The following is a 12,936-nucleotide window of genomic DNA, read 5'->3' as shown; positions in this document are numbered from 1 at the left end:
AAAGTTTCCTTTACAATTTACAGTATAAACTGACAGAGTTATCATATGCAAGTATATGTAAATATTGAATTTACGCAAATCAATGAAATCAAATAGAGATGCACCGATTGATCGGCTGGTGACCGGAATTGGCCGATTTTCACGTGATCGGCCGTAACCGGCGACCGGCCGGTCAGTCTGACAAATGCCGATTTTATGCCGGTCTAATGCACTCGGGCGCAGCATAATTAACATCGCGCAACATCGGCATCACACGTGCACACGGAGCACATGTAGAAAACCTCGTGAATTACGTCCGTTCAGACTGCAAGCGCGTATTTTTTTTCGGCGTGCATGTTAATCAATGAGTGCATTCACAACGGAAGCAGGAGCAGCGCGTGAGCGTCAAGCAGGAGCGTCGCGAGCAGTGAAGCGCGTGTTTCGGCGCCGAGTCTATTTGCTGCACTGCTCACGCTCAATTAAAGGGAAAGCACACTTTTGATGGAAAATAGCCTAAATAGGGTTTCACTAAAAAAGTGCCCAAAATGCACAGAATTTGTGTGTTTTAACAAGAACTGGAGCAGGCTATGTCAGAAAAGAAAACAAAGACTAATATTTATAGAAAATGTACCCTTTAAACTTGTTTTATTATTCAGTTTGTACAAGTGATTGCAATAGGCCTGTGTGTGTGTGCTTTGAGAAATATCTTTATACTGCAAGGCTATATTTATTTTATTTTTTATTTATATAGCCTATTATTTTATTGCCATTCCCTGTTTTCATACAGACGTTTCGTTTGCTAAATATATATATATATATATATATATATATATATATATATATATATATATATATATATATATATATATATATATATATATATATATATATATATATATATATATATATTGGATATTGAATGTGAAAAGGAAATGGTTCTTCAACAACACTGCACTTTAGATGTGTGTGAACTATGCAAATTGTAAAATGTTCTATTACAGAAAAGATATAAAATAAATATTTGTGTGTGCTGTAAAGTGGTTAGAAAAAATGAAATCGGAATCGGCTAAAATCGGTATCGGCAGGTCAAACTTAATGAAAAATCGGAAATCGGAATCGGCCCAGAAAATTGTAATCGGTGCATCTCTAAAATCAAATGTTAAATCAAAATTCCATATGTAAGCAAAATGCATATTGTAACTGACATTTATTTATATAAATTAATTGTAATCAAACAGAATCAACTAAATTGATTCAAACCAACTGATCAAAAAAAAAAATCTCTAAATAAATTGAATCGATAGCTTGTTAATTGGAATATGCCTAAACAAATGTAATTCAATTAAATTGAATTGGTTGCTTGAGAGTTGCTAGGATGTTTTGGGAATTGGTCCAAATCAAAAGCGCCAACTGCCAACTCTACTGTATGGCTACAAGGTCCCTGCTTATGGGTAAGCCTATGGGATTTTGTTTTGTATTATTTTAAAATGGGGTTTGTAAAAATGTGTTATGTGCATGAGCTGTTCAAACAAACAAAAGTGGAGTCATTCTTCAAGTATCCCTCCATTTCCTCCCCTCTCAGTTCCTCAGCCATTACAGTAAGTGACCCAACACCTCTGGTTCCCCAGGGCTTATTTGTAGCAAATGAATCAGAAATCTGAGAAACTAAGCACCAGCATCTCCAACCGCTTAACCCCGAACACACATCACATTACCTAATGACAGCCTTGTTTAGAGAGAACAGACAAAACTAGAAACATCAGTTTGAGGTACACAAAGCGAATCTTTCACACAAGACTTAGGTTTATCGGCAGTTTTCCTGTCAGCCCTGTTAAAGGCTTTAACAGCCCATGGTTCAGGCTTTAAATTCTTTGTTTCCAGACAGCGGGTTGTGGTGGATGTGTACAACTGCAGTTTTATTGTGAATGGAGAGGAAAAAATGCAAGGAAAAGGAAAGAAAAACAATGTTAGAAAGAGGCTTGTTGGCACTCTAGGTGGAACGGACATAATATGAGGCAGTAAGTGAAAGAAAATGTGAAAGATTATGTTAAGTGTCTAACTGGTGGTAAGACAACATGCAACATCAAATAACTTCAATTCATTAAGTAGGGGTCTCAGATTTCCCAGCAGACCACATTAAATGCCAAAGAGGTTAAAAGTGGGTCCAGTTGGGTGCAAGATGCCAAAATAAAAGAATTAAGTAATGCACTGTATACATCTACAGAGTAGAAGGGTCAGGGTTTGGGTGACACAAATCGGCATGATGGGTCTCAGCACTTACAGATCAGGGAGGAAGTTGCATAAGGAGTGGTCTTTAAATGCCATTCTTTAGGAGTTTTCCTTAAGAGTGCTGCCAACCTCCTGGAAACAGGCATTGCCAAAAAAGTGGTGACATGGTTGTGTAAAAATACTAAGAAAAGAGGTTAATGAGAGGAAAAAGAGGGCTACATTGTGTTGAGTGTTAAAGGATATAGGAATATTCATTCATTCGAAAGAAGAAGAAAAAAAACTACATAAACATTTTCCCGGATGTAATTTTGAGTGCACGGACACATTTCCCAGTAGAAATCATCAGTGAGGAGGAAATCGTTTAGTCTCCTTAAGTGCCAAATTGTATCCTGATTTTCCTGCCCCAGCTGCCTGAGCGAAGTCAGAGGTTGGACGTCAACGTCTCTAACTCCTGGACTACAAAAACACTGAGAAATATTCCCTGACTTCTGACTTTTTTGTACATTCAGCTTTCTCCAAAAACTACACGATAAAAAGCGTATCGCTTCTGGGTGTTGTACATTTATCCCTACAGTGGTAGATCAAGCAAAGCGAGTGTTTTTTTGTTGTTGGTGTTTTTGGGTGATTCCATGAACAGGATAGGGGTGGAAGGGGAAAAGGGAGAGAAACATGTGGAGCTAATTTATTAAAATGACTCAAAATGCTTGCCGGTTAATTCAAATCATGGTGTTTATTAGAATTCACAACAAAGCCTCAGTGGAAATATTTCTTGGGGTCAGTACGCCCAAGTAAGCCCAGACCGCTCGATCTCTGTCTCTTTGTACACGAACAAACCGAGCTAAAACCAAGAACACTGCAGTCAGGACAACGCATTGGAGTCAACGTTTTGCTGGTACAAATGGAAAACCAAATCATTTACACATACTTGTAGCTTGATTCACAATAGTTCTGGCATCTTTTGCTCACGGTCCCTCATTGTTTCTGTCCTTTTTTTTTCTGATCGGCTCTGGGGCTGTGTTGTGTTTACTCGTACTAATTTACTGAATTATGTTCCGCTTAGCACCCAGCCTAGTTTGGGGCGACAGAAGCGCAAAGGGAGACACGTTCTGCCCATGGGTTCAGGCTTAAAAGGCTTATCTTCCCACTGCTGATGACAACTGAGGTGCATCTCTGGCCTCCTTGACCTCATTGCAAACAGGCGCCAGGATGTCTGTCTAACTAACGCAAACAGCACCTCGACTCTCCAGAGCCAGTAAGAAACAGCACGAGACCACTATAGAACAGTGTGAGTTTGCAATAATGTGGCATGAGACCTTCGTTAGGACCGAAATGTCTCACTTGAGACATTGTTTGGACAGGAGTGGCGTATGCAGTCCAGTGTGAGTGTTGACTGCGAGGCCATTTCCTTAAGTCAGGTGAAAAGAGAGCGTGCAGTACCTTCTCAAGGCTTCCAAAAATAACCGAGGTGACTCCAACCTGCCATCCAGCCTTTCTGGCCTGGGCTATAATTAATATGACAAGTCTATCCAGAGCAGAATAAATTATCCCACCGCTTACATGCGAGCAGTTTGGGGAGTTCATTGGAAACACATGTTTCTGGGAAAGACCGCTTTGCGTGTTCGGCGCTCCTGAATACATTTCCGCTCCCATGTGACTGTGTTACGGCTGGCAGAGTTAAATGTAACCGAATGGGTTCAATACTGGCACAGCGGTGGCTCTAACGAGGGAAGCACATTTGTTTGACCGCACCGGACGTCAATCAATCTGGAAGAGCCCCTAGATCGAATCCCGGCGAGCACGTCCCTGTGCAGAGACAGTTCGCAATAATGGGTGTACCTGGCAGCGAGCCCTTTGGCCTGAGGAGGGACGCGTTTTGGAGTCCATTCTAATGCCGTTACGCACGGGGGCGCACAGAAGGGAGAGCGGTCCATGTGCGGGGTCTGTTTCGGTGAGGCGGAGGAATACTAATGAAAGCATTTTTCATAATTTCACACAAACCCAGATTCTCTAGGCCTCTGAAACAAGGGGGAGAGGGAATGGGGAGAGAAATCCATTAAAATGATCTGGAAATGATGCTTTCCAGCCCTGGACTGAGACAATGAGGTATAAATTACTGTGATAAGATCTGGACAAAGTTCAAATCAAGCGAGATTTTCACATCTGGTCCTGTGCTCTTGTCGTCAAATTAATGGATTCTTCTGAAGCCGTGTGCACCAAGAATGTGATAACTTGTGCTTCCTGTTCTACTGATAACATTCCCAAGGGGAGGGAGAGAGAGGCACTGGGTCTTCTAAAGTGTACACAGCACTGGACAGCAAACCTCACACGCTTTCCTTCTGTAGCTACACAAACAAACGCTGACATACATGCATGTCATAAATCTACTTATATTAAGATTGCAAAAAAACAGGTACAACAAAAAGAACAGAGAAAAAGCTCATGCTAAGAAAACTGTCAAGACCTTTTTGATGCTCCAGAGCCGTATCTCCTGCTTGCCTGGCCTGCCAAAACAGATTGTGAATCAAATGTGTGAGGTGTGCGCTTCTGCCTCGCTCACTCTCTCGGCTGATGATGCCAGCGCACCTCAGCTCAGTGAGATCAAGAGAGAATGGACAGATGGAGAAAAACAAGAGAAATGGAGAATGAAAAAGGACAGAAAGATAAATTAAAGGATTAGTTCAGTCCAAAATGTAAAATGAGACATCATTTACTCACCCTCAGGTCATTTCAAACTCTTCTTTACAGAAGTAATTTTGAAAAACATCCTGATTGGTCTTTTAAATGCAGTTACAATGAACGAGGATCAGTAGTTAGTATGACTACTATTTCAAGTCTTATATTATTCATTTATAATCTGAGCTGTTAATGGCTGTGGCCAGATCATTGAGTTGAACTCACAAATTGGATCAAGGGATGTGTGAACAAATCATTCAGACAGATTTTGTGAACTGAATAAAACAATTCATTAACAAGATCTGTATTAATAAAATGATTTGTTCACAAATCGGACATCTGTACTTTTCCCATAAACGGGCTGGAAAGCTAAAAAACACAACAACATTATTATTGTCCATATTTCACACAAACCTACTATATGGCTTCAGAAGACTTGGAATACAGTGCACAAGTCATATGGACCACTTATATGATACTTTTATGTCTCTCACCTGAGAAGTTTCTCACCTCATAAAAACAAACTTTCCTGTCCTGTCAGTCATTATACTGTGCTCATACTCGTAGCTTGCACTCTTCAATTGCACGTGAAAATGCGACGGTGCACGCAGTATATCAATTCATTATAAATAAAGTGCTAAATAAATTACTAGCATGCAACATTGCAGATATGTTGTCAATTAGTAAATCATGAAATTACCAAAAAGTACCACTAAATTATGCAACTGGTACTTTGCATGTTAGCTAGGTAGGATTTGCATGCAGGTATGATGTTCATTCTATTCATCAGGAGCAGTTTCCATATGTTTCATTTACAGTTCATGCTAGTATTGTGTATTTACCATGTTAACTGTTGTTTCCGTAACCCCAAAATGTCACTTCATTTTCACTTTGTGTTGTTTTGTATATTTTATTCGTGGCGTCTCTACAAACTTTATTGTATTAACAAAAACTAGTTTGGGACTTTTATTTAATAGCCTTACCTTATACTGTATTTAAACTGAATATATATATAAATTAAATATATATATATATGTAACACAACACATTATAAGACATAATAGAACACTTTTGTTTTAGGAATTAGGTCAAATTCCTAAAAGCAAAATTGGGTCACGGCTTAATGACCATGGGAAAATGTGGGTCCCATGATCAAACCAGTTGAGAACCACCGATTTAGAGGAATCTACAGAGGAATCTGGCTCAGGCATTTTAGGCGTTCCTGGCTGATTGGAAACACACAGGTGTAAATGACCAGACGTTTATTTCCAGGTGAGGAGAGAGAGAGGCAGAGGCTCCTCACCTCTCCACAGTCACCTGGATACCGTTTCCAGGAAGGCCCGCTGGCCAGGGTTAATCTGCGACACTAAATGAATAAACAAAGGATGGCTCTGTGGGCCGTGGTGGGCAGGTGAGCTCAGATCATCTTCCCACACTGAAACTCATCTGCACAGGAAATGACCCGCAGCACCTCACCTCCACACCTGGAGAGAGGAGGGGCTGTGCAGGAGAATCTGACCATGTCACATTACCTCACCTCCAGAAGAGGAACTCGCCTCTCACATCTGTCAACAGCTCTTCAGTCATCCTTCAACAGCAGCTCATTCCACACACACGGAAAGAACATGCCCACTCAAAAGGATCAGAATGAGGTCAATATTAGCCATTATCAGCCATTTTACTCTATTCTAAAGATTACAAAATAGTAAAAATAATCCACATTATTAGCATTTAAAATGAAAAATATTTATAAGGAATTACTGACTACAGACAACGCACTAAAATTGTAAGGGATAGAATGATTCTGATACAGGTTCCAACTTCAACTTTCAGTTGGAACAGTTCCACTAACAATTCTTTTAAGAAAAATTTCATTGCCAAATAATGAGATAATCTTGGTACAAGTAAAATACAAAAAAGTGACAACATATTTCATGAATTCAGTAAGTCTCGCCCCATAAGAGCCATTAGTTCAGGCATCATTAGGACTACATTGGTAATTATATGAATAAGAATCATTAGAACTCATAATAATTATTTGTTTTGGGAATTGGACTACAATGCTCTTGCAGGATGCTTATGATGAATTAAAAAGAACCAACTCACTCACACTCACACACACACAAATGATATGGAACTAACCAAAGTATTCAACAGAACCGCACTATAAAAACCAACATTAACTATGACACACGTTCACACGACAATCGAAAAGTCACAAAACAAATACAACAGACTTGCTGTCTCCTGGCCGGAGAGCGGCACGGAAGAGGTGGGGTTTGATGGAATGCTTTCTCATTCTTCATCCTCTATTCATTTTTAACAGCTCTTTCTGTGCGCTGCTCTCCGCTCACCGTAATGACTCAATGAAGTGGCGTACATCAGGCGCCGACTCAGAGGTGTAAAAAATACCATCGCAGCTGCCCGATCAATACATTATGGAGTGAGAGTGCATGCTGGGGGAAGATAATGCCGCCTCGTGTGGAGACGCTGTCAGAGTCCATTAGTGTCTGGAGGGCTGTGCTGGGAGCGGCGGGCATATGTTGAGTCGCTGAGGCCCACGCTTTGGCGCGGAGAGCTTTTGTTCTTAGCTTTTAATTGTGGCCCCACCTTGGAGGGGGCCAATCACTCTGAGACCCCCGTCAGAGCGTGCTGGTACGCTCGGATGTGGCAGGCTGGGACAGCGGGACCCAAACTAAGAGCTGTGCTTTTCTGCGGCTGTCAGAAACATGCAGGCGGGCACACGCACACACGTAACAACAAAAATACACAGTGGGGAAGATGGAGACAGAACACAGTGTGCCCGAAGCAAGTATGAACTTTCACAGGCTGAGCGGTCCTAACTGATGAGAGAGGAATGGGAAGAATTTTAGCAGCATGAGACGAGTATGTGTGAATTTACTAGGGATGTGCAAGGCCATATTTTCAACTGAATAGTCGGATATCTGAAAAACTAGCCGAATAATCTTAATTTGCCTGGCACTTATGCATCTGACACCATTTGGACACTTTTATACAGTATCACATTTTGTTTTAAGAAATTTTAACCTGACATCTTATAAAAAAAAAAAAAAAATTAAAGACAATTCAAAGCAGAGATTAGGGGTGCACAATATATATACTTTCAGCATCAACATCGCAATGTGCGCATCCACGATAGCCACATCGAAAGATGTGCGATGTCAAGTAGGGATCACAGCTGATCAGTGATCCACACAGACCAGGCCCAAAGCTTCGGAGCACACGTGATTCGCGGATTAATTGCGGTTTAATCATTATAGAGTGACAATTTATAATTTTCTAAAAATATACGACCAATCCTTACATCCTGCTGAGAACAGGCAGTCAAATACTGTAAGACTGACCTGAGGCCAAGGTGAGAAGGGTCTACAACTCACTCACTGCTGTTTGTCATAATAGCGGCAAGGATCTTACTGGCACATGGAGTGAAATCCGCACATGTCCTTCCTGTCACCTCATCGCACTTCAACATCTAACCCCACTCGACCAGATGTGTTCGATTATGCCCTAAAACACTCACACAAGGCCACATATGACAACCCAACTCCTTCAAAAAGCCATGGACGAAGCGTTCATGCAAATGCAAAGTGCACAGATCCTAAATCACAACTTAGCAATTCAATTGTTTATCGTTGTTTAGATGATGAGGATGGGGTTCATATGTTGACAGTACGAGTGGTTGTGTGTTGGAGTGGCTTGCAGCACTGTGGAGGTAAAAGCTTTGAGCGAGTACACAGCAGATGCTTGACACATTGCTGTCCATTCAGTCGCTTTAAAGAGCAGCTGCTCCCGCCCTTGGCACTACATACACAAACTCTTTCTCTCTCTCACACACACACACACACACACACACACACAACGCTGCCCTCGGTTCACACATATAGAGGTGTTCTGAGTGTTCTTCATCATGTTGCTGTGTGGTTGCTAGGATGTTCAGATTTGGGTGAATGCTAACTTGCTCAAGTTAAAGACCCAACCCTATTACAAACAGACACATAAAAACATGATATATGAAAATATATGAATATGAAAAAAAACATACAAATTTGTATTTTCAGAGTGTATTTTCAGACTGTCCTCTTCACCAGTTTTATTTTACTGTCCACCAAAATAATCCATCATGTGCTCAAATCATTCTGTTCTCTCCTCACAGCCAAAAAAGGACTTCAACAAGACAAGAATGCTACACAGACACCAAAAAGTGCTGAATGATTTACCTTCACCTCAAGGAAAAATAGTTAAAGAGAGAGAGAAAGAGACTTTCTGCTTCCTTCTTGGCTCAATATAAAGAATAAAAACGTCCCATGCAAAGCTGCATGGCTAGTAAGAAAGTAAAGTAGATTGCCATATTAGTAACTGGATATGTCGTCACACTCCAAAGCTTTTATTATCTTTTAATAAATAATACAACACACTCCAAATAATAAACTGAAAATGTTAAAATATACCACAGTACTTTTATATTTTTGTTATTATTTATGTCATTGTTTGTATTTGTATTATTTTATGAAATTTCATATTTATTCAAGAAAGAAGGTCAAGAGTCTGATATTATATCTTATTACTATTAATAACTTTTTTATTAATAAATTATAATTGTATATATATATATATATATATATAAATATAAATTGTAAATATATATAATTATATTTGATAAAAAAAACATTTTATTTTATTAATAATAAAGACAAATTGCAAATAATTTTATTATAAAAAATGTATCGTATAAATATTTTTATTTATATATAAAATAATATTAAAAAATAAATAATATATAAATAAAACAGTAGTATTTTATTTTCTAAAATGTTTATAAAATAAAATGTAATAAAATAAAAATATTTTATACTTGCACCTTGCTTTTCTGTCAATTGTTTTGCTGTTGTTTTGTACTGATGCTGTGGCAATATCATAATACAGTCTAGCCAATAAAGTAATTGAACAAAAAAAAAATCCAATTTACACAGAAAAAAGAGAAAAAACAGAAAGGGAAAGAAGGAGAAAAATAGGAAGGGAAGCGATGGCAGTGTGAGATAAGGCCGTTGGGCCTCTGATTCTCAGACAGTAGGTTGATGATAAGAATGGCATCTTTCACAGTCAGATCAGCCAATCTGGCCAGGCGTCCGCGGCAGCTTCTGTATTGTGGCGGGGACTTCCAGGTCAGGGGCAGAAGAATGGAGTCAGTGAGTGTGGCGGAGAGGGGGCCTGGGGCAGGTGGCGAGTCGCTATTGAAAGAGACAGGCTAGGGCGGCAGGGAGAGCGCTGGGTCACGGGAATGGCTCCCCAATCTATAGGCGGCTCAAAAACACCTCTCATTGTTCGGGGAGATCATGTGGCACGAGCTCCTCCTTGAGCCGCGTCAGGATCCTTCTGGCTTGAATGTGAGCAGTATCTCCGACAACAAGCCACCTTTATGCCCATCCAGGTAATTACAGACCACGGGTGAGGATCCATTACTGCTGGATGCAGGTAGAGTCCAGGTGCCCAGTCTCTGAGCGCTCAGCCATGCTGGGAGAGGAAACCAGGGGAGCGATCAGGCCTGTCCCACTGGCCTAAAGGCATGACCAGCACAGAGGAACATACTATACTACACTAAAGCACAGAGATGGCTTTGTCTTGCCACACACACACACACACCCTGCACCTGAGTTGAGGGCTGTGTAAGGGCAATAGATAAAACACAGGGCACACACTCTGATGATGATAAGTATCGGTGAGAGCAGCTTTACAGTCACAATGTGATAACAGCCAACAGCACTGACCACTGCCATGATTAAACTAATGAAGGCAACAAATGTAGATTAGAAAAGTAAACATTTGGTACCATTAAAAATACCACTCAATTATAGTGCCAATGAAATGAAATGTGAAATGTTAATTTAATTATTGTATTGAATTTTCTCTTCTATTCTCTGTTCTGGAGAATATTACAATCTTTTACTTCAGTGTCAAATGTATCATATTGTTTATATTATTAATTTAATTAGGTTTTATTTAAATTATTTTTTATTTTATTGTATTTCACTTTATTTTGTGTGTTCTGGACAAAATAAGGACCTTTTTAGGCATCTAAAATACACACATACTGGTAAATTTTACGCTGAGGTAAAAGTACAGAGATGTTCAACTCTCGACAGTTGTTTTCATTAGTTTTGTGTGACTTGTTTTCAATTAAAACCATGTGGTTACATTGCAGTTCCTAATGACGTTACTGATCAACTAGTGAGCAACTCCAGTTATGTGGCACTTTAAATCCATACCCCAGCATAAAAACAATATACACTCAGATGAACATTAACAAAAACACTCGCCATCGCCGCTGACAAAATGCAAGACACACTTGCAGATATCAGTCAGGCTTCTTCCAGGACGCGATAGCAAACTCACAACACGCCAGCATCTTTCGTGCACTGTCGCCCGCTCATCTCCCGATCTCCGACAGGCCCCTGCCACCCCGCCATGCCACACACATAACAACTGGGCCAGGAAGGAAAAGTGCTCTCGCCGAACAAATGCCGGGGTGTTTCTGCTACTGAGTCATAACAAAATACAATCAAAAGAGATTTGTGTTCCTGCTCGCTTTATGGTTCAAATAGATAAAGCGCCTCCTGTCTTTCCTCGCACAATGCGCTGTGTAGTCTAGCAGGGCCAGAGTGACGCTCCTGGGACCAGATAGGAGTATCGATAATGCCGGCTGCATGTCCGATTGATTTTGGGAAGCTGAGACAGTGGCTGTGTGATTTTTTCTTTCTCCTGATACGCTGTGTCAAGCAGACGGGCGCTGCTTATGATGGGTTTAGTGTCAGCACACACATCCGGCAGAAATGGCCACATGGAGACGGCTCCCTTAGGGGTGGTATATAACAAAGGACACCACATAAACAAGCATTAATGTATAGCAGCCAGGGAAGCTATGAGATCTTCATGTGATCTTTCTGAGACCACGGGTTTGTGAGCTGCCTACATACGGTCATGTAATGCTTTAAAGCATCCACAAAAATACATAGCACATCAAAACATTTTTGGGCAAAATAATTTATTTGTTGTTTTGGAAATATATTTTATTGATACCTATCAGTATTAAATGAATTACAACTTTTTTTTTGTCCGTTTGCTGATTTTAACCAAGCTTGTCACAATGCATTATGGTATTGACTTCTATGGGATTGAAGAATCTGGCCAAAATAAAGTATTATTAAATAGACTTTTATATATATAATTTGATAAAATAACACTATTTTATTGTAAAAATATATATATTTTATTCCACATATTTATCAACACAAAGTTCTATAAATATTGTATTTATAATAACAAAATGTATGAAATATACACTATTTTATTATACATGAAAATAAAATCAGCATTTTAATGAATGCATTTTGTTTTTATTTTATTCATATTTGTCAACAAAAAAACACCCTTTAGGCATAAACGTACACATAAATGCTAAATTTTACACTGACCTTTGGGTAATTAAGTTGCCTTAACAGAGTGCACATGTCCGTGTGAGCAGACATGAAACTGGGCCTAAACAGTAAACAAGATCGAGACACTGTCCTGCAGGACAACATTACATCCTCCAGGACAGCCTGGGCTAGAGAGAGACATCGCGGCAGAGGAGGTGCGTCTGCACTCCGCGGGACAAACAGGGCAGCGCTGTCTTTTGAAGGCACAAAGACAAAGCGATGAGCGCTGATAAGAGCAGGCGCCACACTGCTTGAAGCCCTGAGAGCTGAGCAATCACACACAGACTGATAAGCATCAGCCCATAAAGAAGACTCCGGCAGCTCTCCTCCAGACGGGCCGGAGAAGAGAGAATGAGAGGGAGGAGAGCTGTGTGATAAAGACGGTTACTTTCTTTCTTTTGGAGGTGAGGGTTTAGAGGAGGGGCGACGTGAGATGATGACGAGACAGTTTTCTTGACAGGAAGTCACTAGATGCAAAGGAGCAGCAGGTACGTTTGAAGACACCGCAGAGAGTCAGTGCAATCTTAAAGATGAGAGCACCTGACAGTGCGATGCAGCTAAT

At 40.2% G+C, this 12,936-nt stretch overlaps 1 protein-coding gene across 7 annotated transcripts in view; it reads right to left on the bottom strand.

Moving 5' to 3' along the window:
- Positions 1-12,936, bottom strand: part of bcas3 (BCAS3 microtubule associated cell migration factor) — a 235,168-nt gene that overhangs the window by 127,165 nt on the left and 95,067 nt on the right. The gene's annotated exons all lie outside the window — the stretch shown is intronic.

The sequence above is a fragment of the Scardinius erythrophthalmus genome (genome assembly GCF_964197995.2).
Source record: "Scardinius erythrophthalmus genome assembly, chromosome: 7".
Lineage (NCBI taxonomy): Eukaryota > Metazoa > Chordata > Actinopteri > Cypriniformes > Leuciscidae > Scardinius > Scardinius erythrophthalmus.
This window is presented reverse-complemented; position numbering and strand designations above follow the sequence as displayed.